We start from the raw sequence: 14,156 nt of genomic DNA, 5'->3' as shown, positions 1-14,156 counted from the left end.
GGTTACAGCAAACATTCCGAAATCAGGGCAGGATGGGCACAGAATGGGCAAATGTGATCCTGTTCCACACTTATTGTACCCAGTTGGTATGCTCACATGTAATCATCTCACTGCATCTCTTCTCCTTTGGGAATGGAACAGGGTTATGGCCAAAAGCATATGGGAATGTTCAAGAGAGGACTGGCATCGAACATACATAGTGCTGGCAACACCAACATGCATAGCACTGCTGCTTAATTATGTCTCAGTTACTGCCAACAAACCACAATAAGCCCTGGTTTGTGGTTGGCTTATGAACGTTGGTTTGTTTCAGCAATGGCCTGGTGCTTTGTGCAAACCTAGCATCCTTCCTTAACCATGGTTTGTTTGGCCACAGTCACCCCAGATCCTTGTTAAGCTACAAAGGCCACAAGGCAGTAACAGCTGCACAGATCCAGCTCAAGACATTTTGCTGCCTTGGGTAATGGGCAAGATGGCGCCCTCCCTTAAGGCACACACACAGAAGCCAATTGGATTGGTGGTTGAATCTTGCTCCTGTGCTGGTGAAAACATTGTCTCTTCCACTGCCTTTGAAGGCAGTGGGCTAGGTTAGCGGGGTACAGAGTAGGTCACATGGCACTTGCAGCTCTGGCCATTCCTCGCAACCTCAGCATTTGCTGCCTGAGGCAGCTGCCTCCCTCTGCCTCATCATAAGGCTGGTCCTGTAGCTGGAAAACAATCAAAGCTTTCTCAAAATAAGGTACAAGCTGTGCATAATATGCACATAATGTGGGCCAGTACACTGTATTTGAAAATGTTAGGAATACGGAAAGCAAGAACTGTGTCTTGCGAAGAGTGGCCTTAGGCAGACTGGAACTAGCACTGGTCCCTAGGAACCAGCCTGCTCTGTCAGTGTCCCAGGTCTCACAATATTCTCTCTTTCAAAGCTTCAGTCCTGCGAACTGTCAGCGAGAGGATTCTGAGCTCGATGCGCCGTCGCTTCTGTGTTCTTATTAATCTCAGCGCAGTAATGAAAAACGTCCGAGGCTCATTCTCATTCATGGTGGGCAGCTGTACAACAATTTGTTTCACAACCAAAAGTTGACAGAACAAATCCAAAACAACTCTGTGTACATGTTTACATGAGAGGCTATTGGCATCGACAGAGCATTTGAAGGTGTGCTGGAAGTCCCTTATGCTTTTTGTAACATTTTCAAATTCATTGCTGTCTTCAGGATGACAGGAAATTCAGGTCTGCCTCCCTCCTGGGAGATCTTTATTCACAGACAAGTCAAAAACCCTTGACAAAAGGCAACCAAGGGAACTTGTTGACCTTTTAGCTGCCTGTCTAACATCAGTGCAAGTATTGCTCTCTGATAAAATGAGAAATTCAATTTAAGGGGAAATTTAGCAGGCATTTGAGTAGGCTCTCATATTATTTTGCTTCTCTGCCTGTCTTTCAAAACAGAAAATAAATGTAAATAAATAGGACTGTGTGTCATCCATTCTCAGCCCTGGAGAGCAAAACAAGCAGAACTACACTGAGTGGTAATTCCTTTGCTACAACTTCCCACACCTATTTATCTTCTATTCCATCCCACTCCTGGCTACCATTTTGTTTAAACAAGTTGCACGTTCTTTTCTCACCAACATTACTTCTTTAATTTGTGTTAATGGGTTACAGCGGATTACAAGAACCACAAATTTAACCTGCAGAACATATTGTGGTGAAGGTACGTTTATTGCAGACCATTTCCTCATGCATACATAGTAAGTTACACACCTTGAATGCATTCTAGCCCATTTGTTTTCAGGCTCTCTAGCTCGAGAGAACCTTTTCCAAATCATCTGTCAAAGAAGTCCTACATGACTGCAAATAAGAAATCTATGCATTGCAGAAGTTTCTAGAGAATGTTCGTGCTGGGTGTTGTTCTTCTCATGAACTGGGAGTCACATTTAGGTCACATACAGGACTGGCCCCAAATATTTTGCTTCCTGAGGCAGAGAGAAATGTCACCATCTCATTCCCAGTTGAGAAGCATAATATAGAAGGCCACACACGCTCTTTTTAAGCCTGAGAAAGAAAATCCCACAAATGCCTCTCACCCTGCATGTAACGAAACTACAAATGAATAAATACAAATTTGCTGACCTTTCATGACACCCCAAATCAGCTGCCTCACTGTGCCCAGCTGACTACATCCAACACTTCCCTCATTAGGTATAGGCAAGCTATCAGAGAAACTTGTCCACCATTACTTTTCATTTCACTGAAGAAACCCATGATCAATTTCCATGAAATCCCAGTGTTCACCAGGCCAAGGTCTGAAACCCACATTGGATTGTCACCACCATCATTTCCAGCTGGGTTAGAGATATCAGAGAAGTTCATTCCAGTCCCGTTTTTGCTAAGAACCCTCATTTGCCTCATTGAACCAGTTCTTGGAACAAACCATCAATCTGCCATTTAGCCTGCAGAGCTACAAAACTTTTCAAGGGCTGGTTCATTCATTGTATTTATGAAGTATCCTGAGCACTCCATAACTAAGGAAGGCACATGTCTGATAGTAATTCTATTATTATTATTATTATTATTATTATTATTATTATTATTACAGTGGTACCTCGGGTTACATATGCTTCATATTACAGACTCCGCTAACCCAGAAATAGTACCTCGGGTTAAGAACTTTGCTTCAGGATGAGAACAGAAATTGTGCTCCGGCGGCGGCAGTGGGAGACCCCATTAGCTAAAGTGGTGCTTCAGGTTAAGAACAGTTTCAGGTTAAGAACAGACCTCCGGAACGAATTAAGTACTTAACCCGAGGTACCACTGTATTATTATTATTATTAAATAGTTTTTATTAATTTTCCTTTTAAACATATATAATCACATCGTTATTATCCACTTTACTTCTTTGGCTCTTTAGAGCCTGTTGACGTCCTTCCCTCCCACCTCTTGGCTTTCAAAAGTAACCTTTATATCACAGCATTTTATATATTTTCCAATTCTACTATAACTCATTACAAAATACCTCAAAATGTAATAAATGTAGAAAAGTAAAAAAAAATCTCATTACAAGTCTTCAGATAACCCTGCTAGTGTTGTTAATTGCTTACAATGGTCTTTCAAATACTGTATACATTTACTCCAGTCTTTTTGGAATACTTGATCGTGCTGGTTTTGGATTTTTCCCATCAGGTTCGCAGTTCCGCAAAGTCCATCATCTTCATCCGCCACTCTTCTTTCGTAGGTACTTCTTGTTGTTTCCAATTTTGGGCTAAAAAGGATTATTTCTGCTATTGCATACATGAACAGTCTTTTATCTTTTTTTGGAATCTCTTCACCTATTATACCCAGTAAAAAGGCTTCTGGTGTGTTTTTTTAACAAAAGTGTTTTTAAACATTTTCTTTAACTCATTATATATCATTTCCCAGAAAGCCTTTACCTCTTTACAAGTCCACCACATATGGTAAAAAATACCTTCCTTTTCTTTGCATTTCCAACACTTGTTAGATCTTGGTCTGATAGCAATTCTTTATTGTCAAAAGCGCACACTGACAGCAACTCCTAAGGTGCCCCCAATACATAAGCATACACATTTCTAAAGCCTAGGCAGCTGTTCTCGGGTCCATGCCCTACAGAGCAGTTGCAGCAACAGAGGGACCATGCCCCCCACCTCAACTTAAGTGCCCTCATCTGATGGGGTACTTCTGGTTGTAAGAGAAAGTAGAGCAGGGGTTTGACTTATCTGTCCCTTGCCAGAACAGCCTATTCTTCTGTGTCCAACACATCCTGTGCCCTCACTTCCGCATCTGGCTACTCTGACTCATCCTCTTACCCCATCCCTGGCTCCTGCCTCAGGAGCATAGCTGTCAACTTTTCCCTTTTCTTGCGAGGAATCCCATTCGGAATAAGGGAATTTCCCTTAAAAAAAGGAAAACGTTGATAGCTATGCTCATGAGTGGCACCAAACCCCATAAATCGCTGGCCAGTCCCTGGCCTCCATGCCTCAGACACACACTCATCAGAGGCCTGCCTGTCCCTGGCACAAAGTGAACTGAAGGCTTGTTTTCTCTGCTTTCTTTACCGGTATTTTGTTTTGTTTTGTTTTGTTTTAACAGTACAGTGGTACCTCGGGTTACATACGCTTCGGGTTACAGACGCTTCAGGTTACAGACTCCACTTACCCAGAAATAGTACCTCGGGTTAAGAAATTTGCTTCAGGATGAGAACAGAAATCGCGCAGCAGCAGCACAGCAGCAGCGGGAGGCCCCATTAGCTAAAGTGGTGCTTCAGGTTAAGACCAGTTTCAGGTTAAGAATGGACCTCCGGAAAGAATTAAGTTCTTAACCTGAGGTACCACTGTATCTCTACCATACAAGGTATAAACACTTTTAAAATGGCTCGGGACCACACATTACGTTCTGTGTAGCTTTATGCACAAATGGCCATTGAATGTACAACAAAATGGCTGCCCCTTACAATATCACAATCTTCACAAAAATGCATCCTTGTGAGGTGATAAATTTACAGGATAATGGTGCGGTAAATGCCTATAGATGGTGCTCATAAATGCCTATAGGGTGAACACACAATATTGCCAAGTTTAAATTCTAGCGTCTTACGCCAAATGACATCAGTTACTTACAATCTCCTCCTTTACTCTCCTTGTGAAGGGTTTGGCTTATCTGCTTATGATAGCTTCCCTGGCAAACTTGAAAGAAATCTATCTATTTGGATTAAAAGGGAAAGTTCCTGAGGTAAATGTAAATGATTGCTGCTATCAGTGTTATATTTATTGATTTCTCTGGAACTTATAACGAAGAGAGACAGCTCTGGTCAAAACAGGTGCATCTTATGATATTTCTCTGGCTTTGGAATGATTCATTGGGTGAATGACCTACCAAAAGGAAAATCAACACAAATAATTCTACATGGAAGAGAAAAATAGCAAATAGGGTGGGGCGCAGAGAGATACACTGGGCTGAAGCCATATCAGCAAGTAAATTCCTTTCACTGCCTTGTACAAAGGAAACTTTTGGTGGGGGGGGTGTCCCCACTCGAAAATGTTGACATCATACTGAAACATGAGGGAGAGGGTTAAAATAATGATTTAGCTTTTTCTTCCCAACTGCATTGTAGTACAGTGGTGCCTCGCAAGACGAAAATAATCCATTCCACGAGTCTCTTCGTCTAGCGGTTTTTTCGTCTTGCGAAGCAACCCTATTAGCGGCTTAGCGGATTAGCACTATTAGCGGTTTAGCGGTTATTAAAGGCTTAGCTGCTTAGCGGCTAAAAGGCTATTAGCGGCTTAGCGGCTTAGAAAAAGGGGAGAGAAAGCGAAAAAAATCGCAAGACTCGCAAGACGTTTTCGTCTTGCGAAGCAAGCCCATAGGGAAATTCGTCTTGCAAAGCGCATCGAAAAACGGAAAACCCTTTCATCTAGTGGGTTTTTCATCTTGCGAGGCATTCGTCTTGCGGGGCATCACTGTATCTTTATTTCAGAAACCCCAAAGAGATTGGCAATGGGATATATTGTGATTATAAATATTCTCAGTGCCGTGCTCTGTTAGAATATTCTGCCAACTAGAGCCATCAACTTGGAGCAAATCAGTGGCAATCATTCTATTCTATAAATCTTATACTGTTTGGCACTGAAATCTATATAAGTGCTTCAACTGATAGTGGGGGGCGGGATTCTGTGCACAAACGCTTTGAACCAGCCAGGCACTTTGCATTAGTATACAGTTGACTTAAATTCTGTGAAAGAAAAATCAGAATTATACAGCCAAGATCTAATGTTTGTTATAGGAGTATTAGGCAAATAATAATAATCTTAATTTATGCAGTCATAGTTGTCGATATTTCTTTATTGGAAGGAGTATGTTGGTGGAGTATAGTTTATCATTTCCTTTAGCTGCCATACACACAAAATCAAACTCCTTTCATGTTCTCCATTTTATGCTTTAGGCTACAGCTTTATAATCTATAATCTACTACAGTAGGCAATCATTCTGAAAGGTGAGACATAGCTTAATCCTCCCTGCAGCTCATCCTTTCACTCTTTATACGGTTCAGTAATTTTAGATGTTACAGCTAATGTCCAAAATCTGGTGAATATTGACCATCTTCCCAGCTGAATTTCACAAGGACCTGAGAGCTCAGCAATACACTAGTGAATGTTGACAGTCATCCAAATGGGATCGTCAGCATTCATTGGTGTAAGACACCCCAACCAGGAAATATATGTATTTGGACATCCTTGAAATTCATCTGTTTTTATTGTGAATGCAGGTTTATAGGTTAGTAGTAAGCCACATGTTTTGCATGGGGAAAACTATCTCCCTGCCCCCATATCACCCACAAATCTCATGAGCTGTTGCCAGTCAGTGTAGACTAGGGCTCGGCAATATATCAATATATCGTCCAAAACCGGTTTGAAGTCTGTATTGTGATATTGGTTTCATAGTTTTTGACCTGGCAATGTATCGCGATTCATGTTAGGGCTGGGAGATATATTGTCCAAAACTGGCTTCAAGTCCATATCATTATATTGGTTTCATCATTTTTGACCTGGCAATATATTGCGAATCATAATATGTGTGCATGTGTGTGTGCTATGCAAAAATCACAATGTGGGAAAAACCATGAAGCCAGTCAATGCCTCTACATAATTCCATCCTTATTTTAGACACTGTGATATATCAGTATATTGTGGTGTTTAGCTGGTGATATATTGAGATGTTGAAAACCAGATATTGCCCAGCCCTAGTGTAGACCAGAGAATCTTTTTTCCTCCAATTGAGGATCACATTCCAGACCATGTGCTGAGAACATCATGCTGGGTGCTGAGCAAACTGCCACCTTTTCTTTCTCCGATTTCCTTTATGCCACCCCCTTTTCATTATGTCTCTTTCTGACACCTCCTTCTCTCTCCCTACCCAGCAGGGACAGATTGTATGGATCTCTGGGAAGAGCAATTGCTTCCAGAACACCTTTGAGATTCTTCATTTGCTCACCCCAATGTCTGCAACACTGGGCTAGATGTACCAATGGCCTGATTAGGTATAAGCCAGCTTCCTGTGTTCTTAAATATGTGCACATTCCACTTGAAATATTTAATTAACTGTGACTTCAGTGTACTAAATATGTGGCTTGGAGGAAGATTGCTTTGTTTTAGTGAACTGCGGAGAGCTGAGTCTAGGAATACACACACACACACACACACACACACACACACACACACACACACACATTGCAACACACAAACATTCTCTCTCTCTTTTGCTCTTTCTCCTTTACATGAAAACCTCTCTCTTTGAGATGAAATCATTGGAAAGTTCCCTGAGCTGAAGTGAGCATCCTCAGGAGACCATGCAAGAGACCTAGACTTGCAGCGCGCTATTGATCAGAGAGATGAACAAGCTCCAGTAACAAATCCTACGGAAAGCTCACCACTTTTTCTGAAGACCTTTTCAAACCCCACTCTAATCACTGGGTAGAAAGCAGTAAATTAAAGCAGCAGGTTCAAGCTTTGGAAAGCTTTAACAGGCAGGGTGCAGCAGGAAAACACACAGGAGGTTGAGTTATTGTATTTTGTAACCTTCCACGTTTCCCTGCAAGCCATAAATTATGGAGGTGAACGTAAATAAGAATTAAATATCAGAAGTGTCTTTCTTCTTCTGTCCTTTTGATTATACCACTATTTTATTTATGGCTCCCATAAGAAAACCAAACTTCCATTATGTGCTATTTCTTCTGTAAATTGTTAAAAGAATCACAAAAATGAAATACTTCACAGCAGGTTTTTCCTCTATTGCTGTTTTGCCCGCAATACTGCTTCTCCCTCCCCTTTTTGGAAGCTTGTAATTTTTCCCTTCTGATGATAGAGAGGACAATATCTTATTATAGTTTACCTTGCTGTCAAAAAGCATGCTGCTGTCCTCTTAAAAATCAAAAGTCAAAGCTGCAATCTCTAGGCTGAGGCATTTGACTATGACTGGAACATAACAAAATGTTCTTGTTCCTCCAGGAACTCAAAGAAACAGTTTCAGAGCCTCATTACATAGAACATTACCTTTTTTAAGAGGGGTTTTTTTTGGGGGGGGTGACACTGGCTGCTTTTGGTTGACCAGAGGAAGAACAATAAAGTCTACCATCATATGTATAATGCTTACACGCCTGAATTTATTCTGATGCAATTGCTATAAGGGTCCATCTGGACTTCAGTCACTTTGGAAAAGGAAACAAGAATGCTGGCTTCCCATTCTGATTTTACTGCGAAGCGGAGAGCCTCAATGGAGGCTGGCAAGGAATTTGATCGGCTGCCTGGGGAGGCTGAATAGGCAGCGGCAGTGACGGGAAAGCAGCCTGAGCAGGAGGGTGCAGTTTTTGACCAGGCGTCACCATCACAGATGGAAAAAGACCCACCCTCCCCAACAGAGCATGTGTTTGCAATCTTGATATTCTCACAAGGGGAGAGAATCTCTTGAGTAAACATGGTGGTGCATTGTCTTTAGAAACACGGCCGGAGGGTGGGAGAACTTGTTGGGACATGTTCGTGACTTCTGTCCAGTTCTGAACCTCATGCTCTGTCCTGAATCATGACCCCCCCCCCCAGTACTGTGTTTGCTGTTGAGCCTGTACTATTATTTGTCTGAATAAAGATCTTTCTTGCTTCCAAGCAAGAACCTCTATCTGTGTGTGTTTGGTGGAAGAGTATACAGTAGTACCTTGGTTGTTGAACGCCTTGCGACTCGAACGTTTTGGCTCCCAAACACCGCAAACCCGGAAGTCAGTGTTCTAGTTTGAGAACATTTTTTGGAACCCGAATGCCCGACGTTGCTTCTGCGGCTTCCAATTGAGTTCAGGAAGCTTCTGCAGCCAATCAGAAGTCACGCCTTGGTTTTTGAACATTTTCAGAAGTCAGACAGACTTCCGGAACAGATTCTGTTCGAGAACCAAGGTACAACTGTAATTGACGGGTACTGCCACAATAAAGGATTGCTTTCTTACAAGTTCAAATAGAACATTAAGCAGCACTTGTAAATGATTATTTATTTCACTTGTGAATTGCTTCCTATGAAGCATCTCAAAGTGATTTCATAATATACTACCCAAAAAATTAAGCACAATTCTCAACAATCTCTCTTTCCTCTTCTGATATTATCAGATAACTGTGTCTGCCCTTGAAGCATATAGACTGTGCCTTTCTACTTTTTGCAGTTGTTCTGGGCTTCTCTTTCTAATTACCAAATCCCTGCCTCTACCTGATTCCCAACACAGTGGCTAGGATTGTTGACCCTCATCCGTCCCAGTTTTTAAGAACCATCAGTGCTAAGCCACATCCTGTAACTTGCAGATAACTTTTACAGACATCAACAGCTATCATGCAGTACAAGGGGAGGGGACGGGTATATTTCTGCCCATTAAAAAATGCCAATGAGAAGTCCATTTCTGACATAAACACATTTTCTTTTTTTAAAAAATATTCAGTTTTTATTGATACTCCTTTTATTCGGGGGAATAAAATCTGCAAAGCCTATCAGCATTTGTTGAAATTTTGTAATAAGCTGTCGTTAGTTGCTTTTCTGCTGGAAATTGATTTGTACTTTCATTATTACAAAATTTCAGTAAATGCTGATAGACTTTGCAGATGAAAATAAAATAAGCATCCATGAAAACTGTGTGCATTTTTTTAACAAAATGTGCTTATGTCAGAAAGGCTCTTTACATTGGCTTTGTTAATGGGCAGAAATATATCAGTTTTTTCCCCCATCGTACTGCATGATAGCTGTTGATATGTGTGAAAGTTATCTGCTTTTGTTGTTAAATCTGTAGGTGGAATATGTTGGGGGCAGCGGGTCAGAATGGAAAGGGAAAAGCAAAATTTCTGTTCTCTGGTCAAAAATGTCAAATAATATTATCTCCTGGCATCTAAGTCAAGCGTGGCAAGTCAACATACTTTTTTTCAAGAGTGAACTGCGATCAGAAAGTGAGTGTTAAGTAATGCCCGTGTTTTCATTTTTGCCATCACTTTGAGTTTGGTATTAAATATTACTTGTTCAGATGTCACATATTGATACAGAGTATATATGTCAGCATTTGGACAGGAACTAATTGGATTCATATCTCTGATATGTTTTCAAATTGCTGGGTCACATCTGGGTCTCCTGCTATAAATTCTTCACCACTGGTCTAAGTAAAAGGAATGTGACAGATTTAATACCTGGAATAAGTTATTAACTGCAAGAATGCATAAAACAGCATGCTGTTGAAAACGGAGAAGTCTGTGTTGCCTCATTTTTAATTATAGGAAGAATTTCTTTGAGGATATTAGTGCTTGGATCAAGCTATGGTGTATTGAAAGCCAAGTAAAGAATGGTGAATTATATGAACTCACAGCATTTTGTTTTGGGTTATACTTTTACCATTTAAACACAACACTAAGGCTGAAGGTACTCGCACAATGTTCAAAGGAGATTAAAAATCAGGAACAATCTACTTAAATATTCCATTAGGCAAAGGGAAGAAATATCTATTGGAGGTTTAAACATTCCAGAAATGTTGAACTTCACATGAGCTCCAGTGTCCTCAACAGAACAAAATCACGCTTAAATCCCATTTAATTCTGGGTTGGACTGTTTTTCCCTGTGTTCTGTATAGATTTTGCGTTGACTGTATTTATGGCCTTGCTTTCTTTTCTGGTGAAATTTATGGGGGTGCTTCTCATCTATAAAGCACTCAGGTGCCAGAGGTGCAATTTAAGGATGCCCTCCCTACAATTTGAATCACGTACGATTGTTCTTCAGGGGAACCTCAATTACTGGCCAGTTCATTATTTGTATGCACTGAACAACTATTGTTTAAAAATGCTTAAAGCGGAAATCCTAAGTGCATACATATCTGGGAAGAAGTCCATTGAAGTCGGTGGGACTTACTTTTCAGTAGATATACCTAGGATTAAAGCTGGTGTCAAGGTTAGATGGCCAGGCATCTGCTAAGGTCTCAGACTCATTTTGGTATCTTGGTATCTTGTCCAAAAACTGAAAGTGATAAAAAAACAAAAGAATTTAAAAAATATTTTAAACAATTCCAATACAGATGCAGACTAGGAAAGATCTCAACTTAAAAGGCTTGTTGAATGAAAATGATGTACCGTTGGTATTTAACCCCTAGAAAGTTAGCAAAAATGGATAAGACGGGTACAAATATCTGTTGGAAATGTAAAGAAAAAGAAGGCACCTTTTATCATATGTGGTGGACATGTAAGGTAATAAAAGCATTCTGGGAAATGATACATAATGAACTGAAAAAAAGGTTTAAAATAACTTTTACAAAAAAAGAGGCTTTTCTATGAGGAATTGTAGTTGCTGATATTCCAAGGGAGCAGAAAAGACTTTTTATGTATGTGATGACAGCTGTACAGATGTCATTAGCCCAGAGATGGAAAGAAGACAAAGTCCCTACCAGAGAAGAATGGCAAATTAAGTTGATGGACTATGCCAAAATGGCAAAATTGACCAGAAAGGTCAAGAACCAGGAAGACCAAAACTTTAATAAGGAATGGGGGAAATTTATAATTTACCTTGAAGACCACTGTAAGCAATTGAAAACGTTAGCAGGATTGCAATAACACTTGTAATGTAACGAGAACTATGGATACAATGGAGTTATAAAAACTTGCATTATTTAAAAAGTTGCAGTAGAAAAGGTTTAACAACAGAACCCACAGAGCAGAAGGTGGGAAGTCCAGAGATTCATGGGAATCTTATAACTTTGGATGTGTTGTGGTATGATTATAAATTCAAATATGTAAAACCAAATAATTTTTTAAAATAAAATTAAAAGACTTGTTGAAAGAGGAAGGTCTTCAGCCAGCGCTGAACTATATAATGCCATCTATACAAGAAGCTAATTTGGCTGAAGCTCAGAGCAGAGCATATGTTGTTGTTGTTGTTGTTGTTGTTATGTTGTGGTTGTGATCCTATGGCACCATTTTGTAGTTAAGCACTATCTAAAGCCAATGTCACTAACCACATTCATGAGCCACGGCACAAGATCAGTTGGTGTGATCATATCAGTTGGCATGAACATATCCATAAAATGCAGGTGATTAAAGCTTCTCAATCCCCCCTTTTAAAATAATAAAAACAAATCACTTTTGGCCTGAGAGCTTTTAACTTTGGGGATTTCTACTTGATTATGGTGAGTAGCTATTTTTATAGCTGATAAACCTGTGGTGCTTTTCAACAGTGATGTTCTCTCTGACACTTAGCAGAAACAACTGTTAAGCCAAAGATAAAAAGGTCAGGACAAGAGCACAGTAATTATATTTGCAATGAAAACAGTTATTTGCCGTTATAGACCCAAAGCAGCAACTTTTTTTAAAAAAGTTGAGATCTGTTGGCCCACAAAATGCATATTGTTAATAAACAGGTAAATGTTCCTGTTAGAGAAGTTTTAGAGCAGCTTTGAAATGTACCCAAAATGATGATACAGAATGTGTGAATAAGGCATACACTCCCTTGCTTTGCTTCTTGCAAGGGAAGGCAAACAATTTCAAACAAAAATTCTTATTTTTGCCCTACAGTTGAAGAATGCATATTTGGCCCTTGGGGAGATGTCACCTGACTTCCTGCTTCACATGAAACCAAAAGAGGTACATTTAATGGTGAAATCCTCTGTCACCATTAAATGGAAACACACCAAAGTCACCCCAAATAATTAAGACCCAGCTTCCTCCAAACAAAAAAGATTGATGTTAGGCTATAAAAGGGTTGGTTAAACACTTAATGTTGTCTAGACTACCACCTTTGTTTGCGTTTGGGAGGTTGAATTTGAAAGGTTGTGTTTTTCAAAACTGTGGGGAATCAAGTATTACTATCAAACAAAAAGCAGAGTAGAAAATGTGCACTAAGCTCACTATGAATGGAAAGCCTAAATTTTAATCTTGAAAATAGCATAGCTTTGAGGCAGATTGAATCTGGATTTCTTTTCATATCCATTTGATGTATTGGAGGTGATTTTCATGATGTCATTCTGAAAGCTAAATAAACTGTGTAGAAAGTTAACAAGCTGTGGTGGCAAGCAGTCTGTGTGGGATTATAGACGAGCTAATTTGATCAATTACTTTTCTTACCAGAAGTCTGTGGATGAGACAGAAGCCAGGGTATCCACTTTGGCAGATGAAGAATCAGCAGAGTCAACACATACCAAGAAGGTAATGAACGGTCTTTCAAACTTCATTTTTCACCCAGGGAGGAGAAGACAAGTCATCCGAGTTATGGTTGCTCAGAACAGCCGGAAAGATAACTATAAATAAATAAATAGACGAGTGCTAATCGTTGAAAAACCAAGAGAAATCATCACGTTTATCCCCATTCTCCCCTCTTCATACTGTGCTGAAATTTCATTATGGTGTCAAACACGCTCAAAATTTTAAAATCCCAAACGACTCCTTCCTTTGTAATTTAAATAGAGAAAATGCCATTTTAATTGCCACCAATGCCTCCTCTACAGCAGCCTCTTGGCCAGGCATCCCCAAACTCGGCCCTCGGGGGTGTTTTGGGACTACAATTCCCATCATCCCTGACCACTGGTCCTGTTAGCTAGGGATGATGGGAGTTGTAGTCCCGAAACATCTGGAGGGCCGAGTTTGGGGGTGCCTGCTCTTGGCAAATAAGAGGCATTGCTGGTCTCCCCCACCACACCCTTGTTTCCTATGTAGATCACTAATCCCTTCTTCCCTGGCCAGGGGTGTCACCTTTTTATAGTTCGACTTCAGGACCAAAATGTCCTGATCCCAGAGACTGACATTCAGAGGTAAGCTGCCTCTGACCCTGAGAGTAGCATACAGCACAGTCATCCTGACTCATGGCCATTCCTTTGAATTTGGGCTGGTTAGGATGCTCTCTAAAAGGTAAAGGTAAAGGGACCCCTGACCATTAGGTCCAGTCATGGCCAACTCTGGGGTTGCGGCGCTCATCTCGCTTTACTGGCCAAGGGAGCTGGCGTACAGCTTCCGGGTCATGTGGCCAGCATGACTAAGCCGCTTCTGGCGAACCAGAGCAGCACACGGAAATGCTGTTTACCTTCCCACTGGAGCGGTACCTATTTATCTACTTGTACTTTGACGTGCTTTCGAACTGCTAGGTTGGCAGGAGCAGGGAC

General features: G+C 40.6%; 1 long non-coding RNA gene across 4 annotated transcripts in view; it reads right to left on the bottom strand.

Moving 5' to 3' along the window:
• LOC308597856 overlaps window positions 1–14,156 on the bottom strand; it is a 39,320-nt gene that overhangs the window by 23,197 nt on the left and 1,967 nt on the right. For 2 of the 4 annotated variants that reach the window (XR_014013211.1, XR_014013212.1), the window contains exon 3: window positions 13,126–13,298. This is a non-coding gene — a long non-coding RNA (uncharacterized lncRNA). Of the gene's footprint in view, window positions 1–1,701; window positions 1,975–12,957; window positions 13,042–13,125; window positions 13,299–14,156 lie in introns of those variants that run through there. The other 2 variants (XR_014013213.1, XR_014013214.1) reach the window with 2 other exon arrangements.

This window comes from Podarcis bocagei, assembly GCF_964188305.1.
Source record: "Podarcis bocagei genome assembly, chromosome: 11".
Classification (NCBI taxonomy): domain Eukaryota; kingdom Metazoa; phylum Chordata; class Lepidosauria; order Squamata; family Lacertidae; genus Podarcis; species Podarcis bocagei.
The sequence above is the reverse complement of the archived record's forward strand: the minus strand, read 5'-3'. Positions and strand labels throughout refer to the sequence as shown.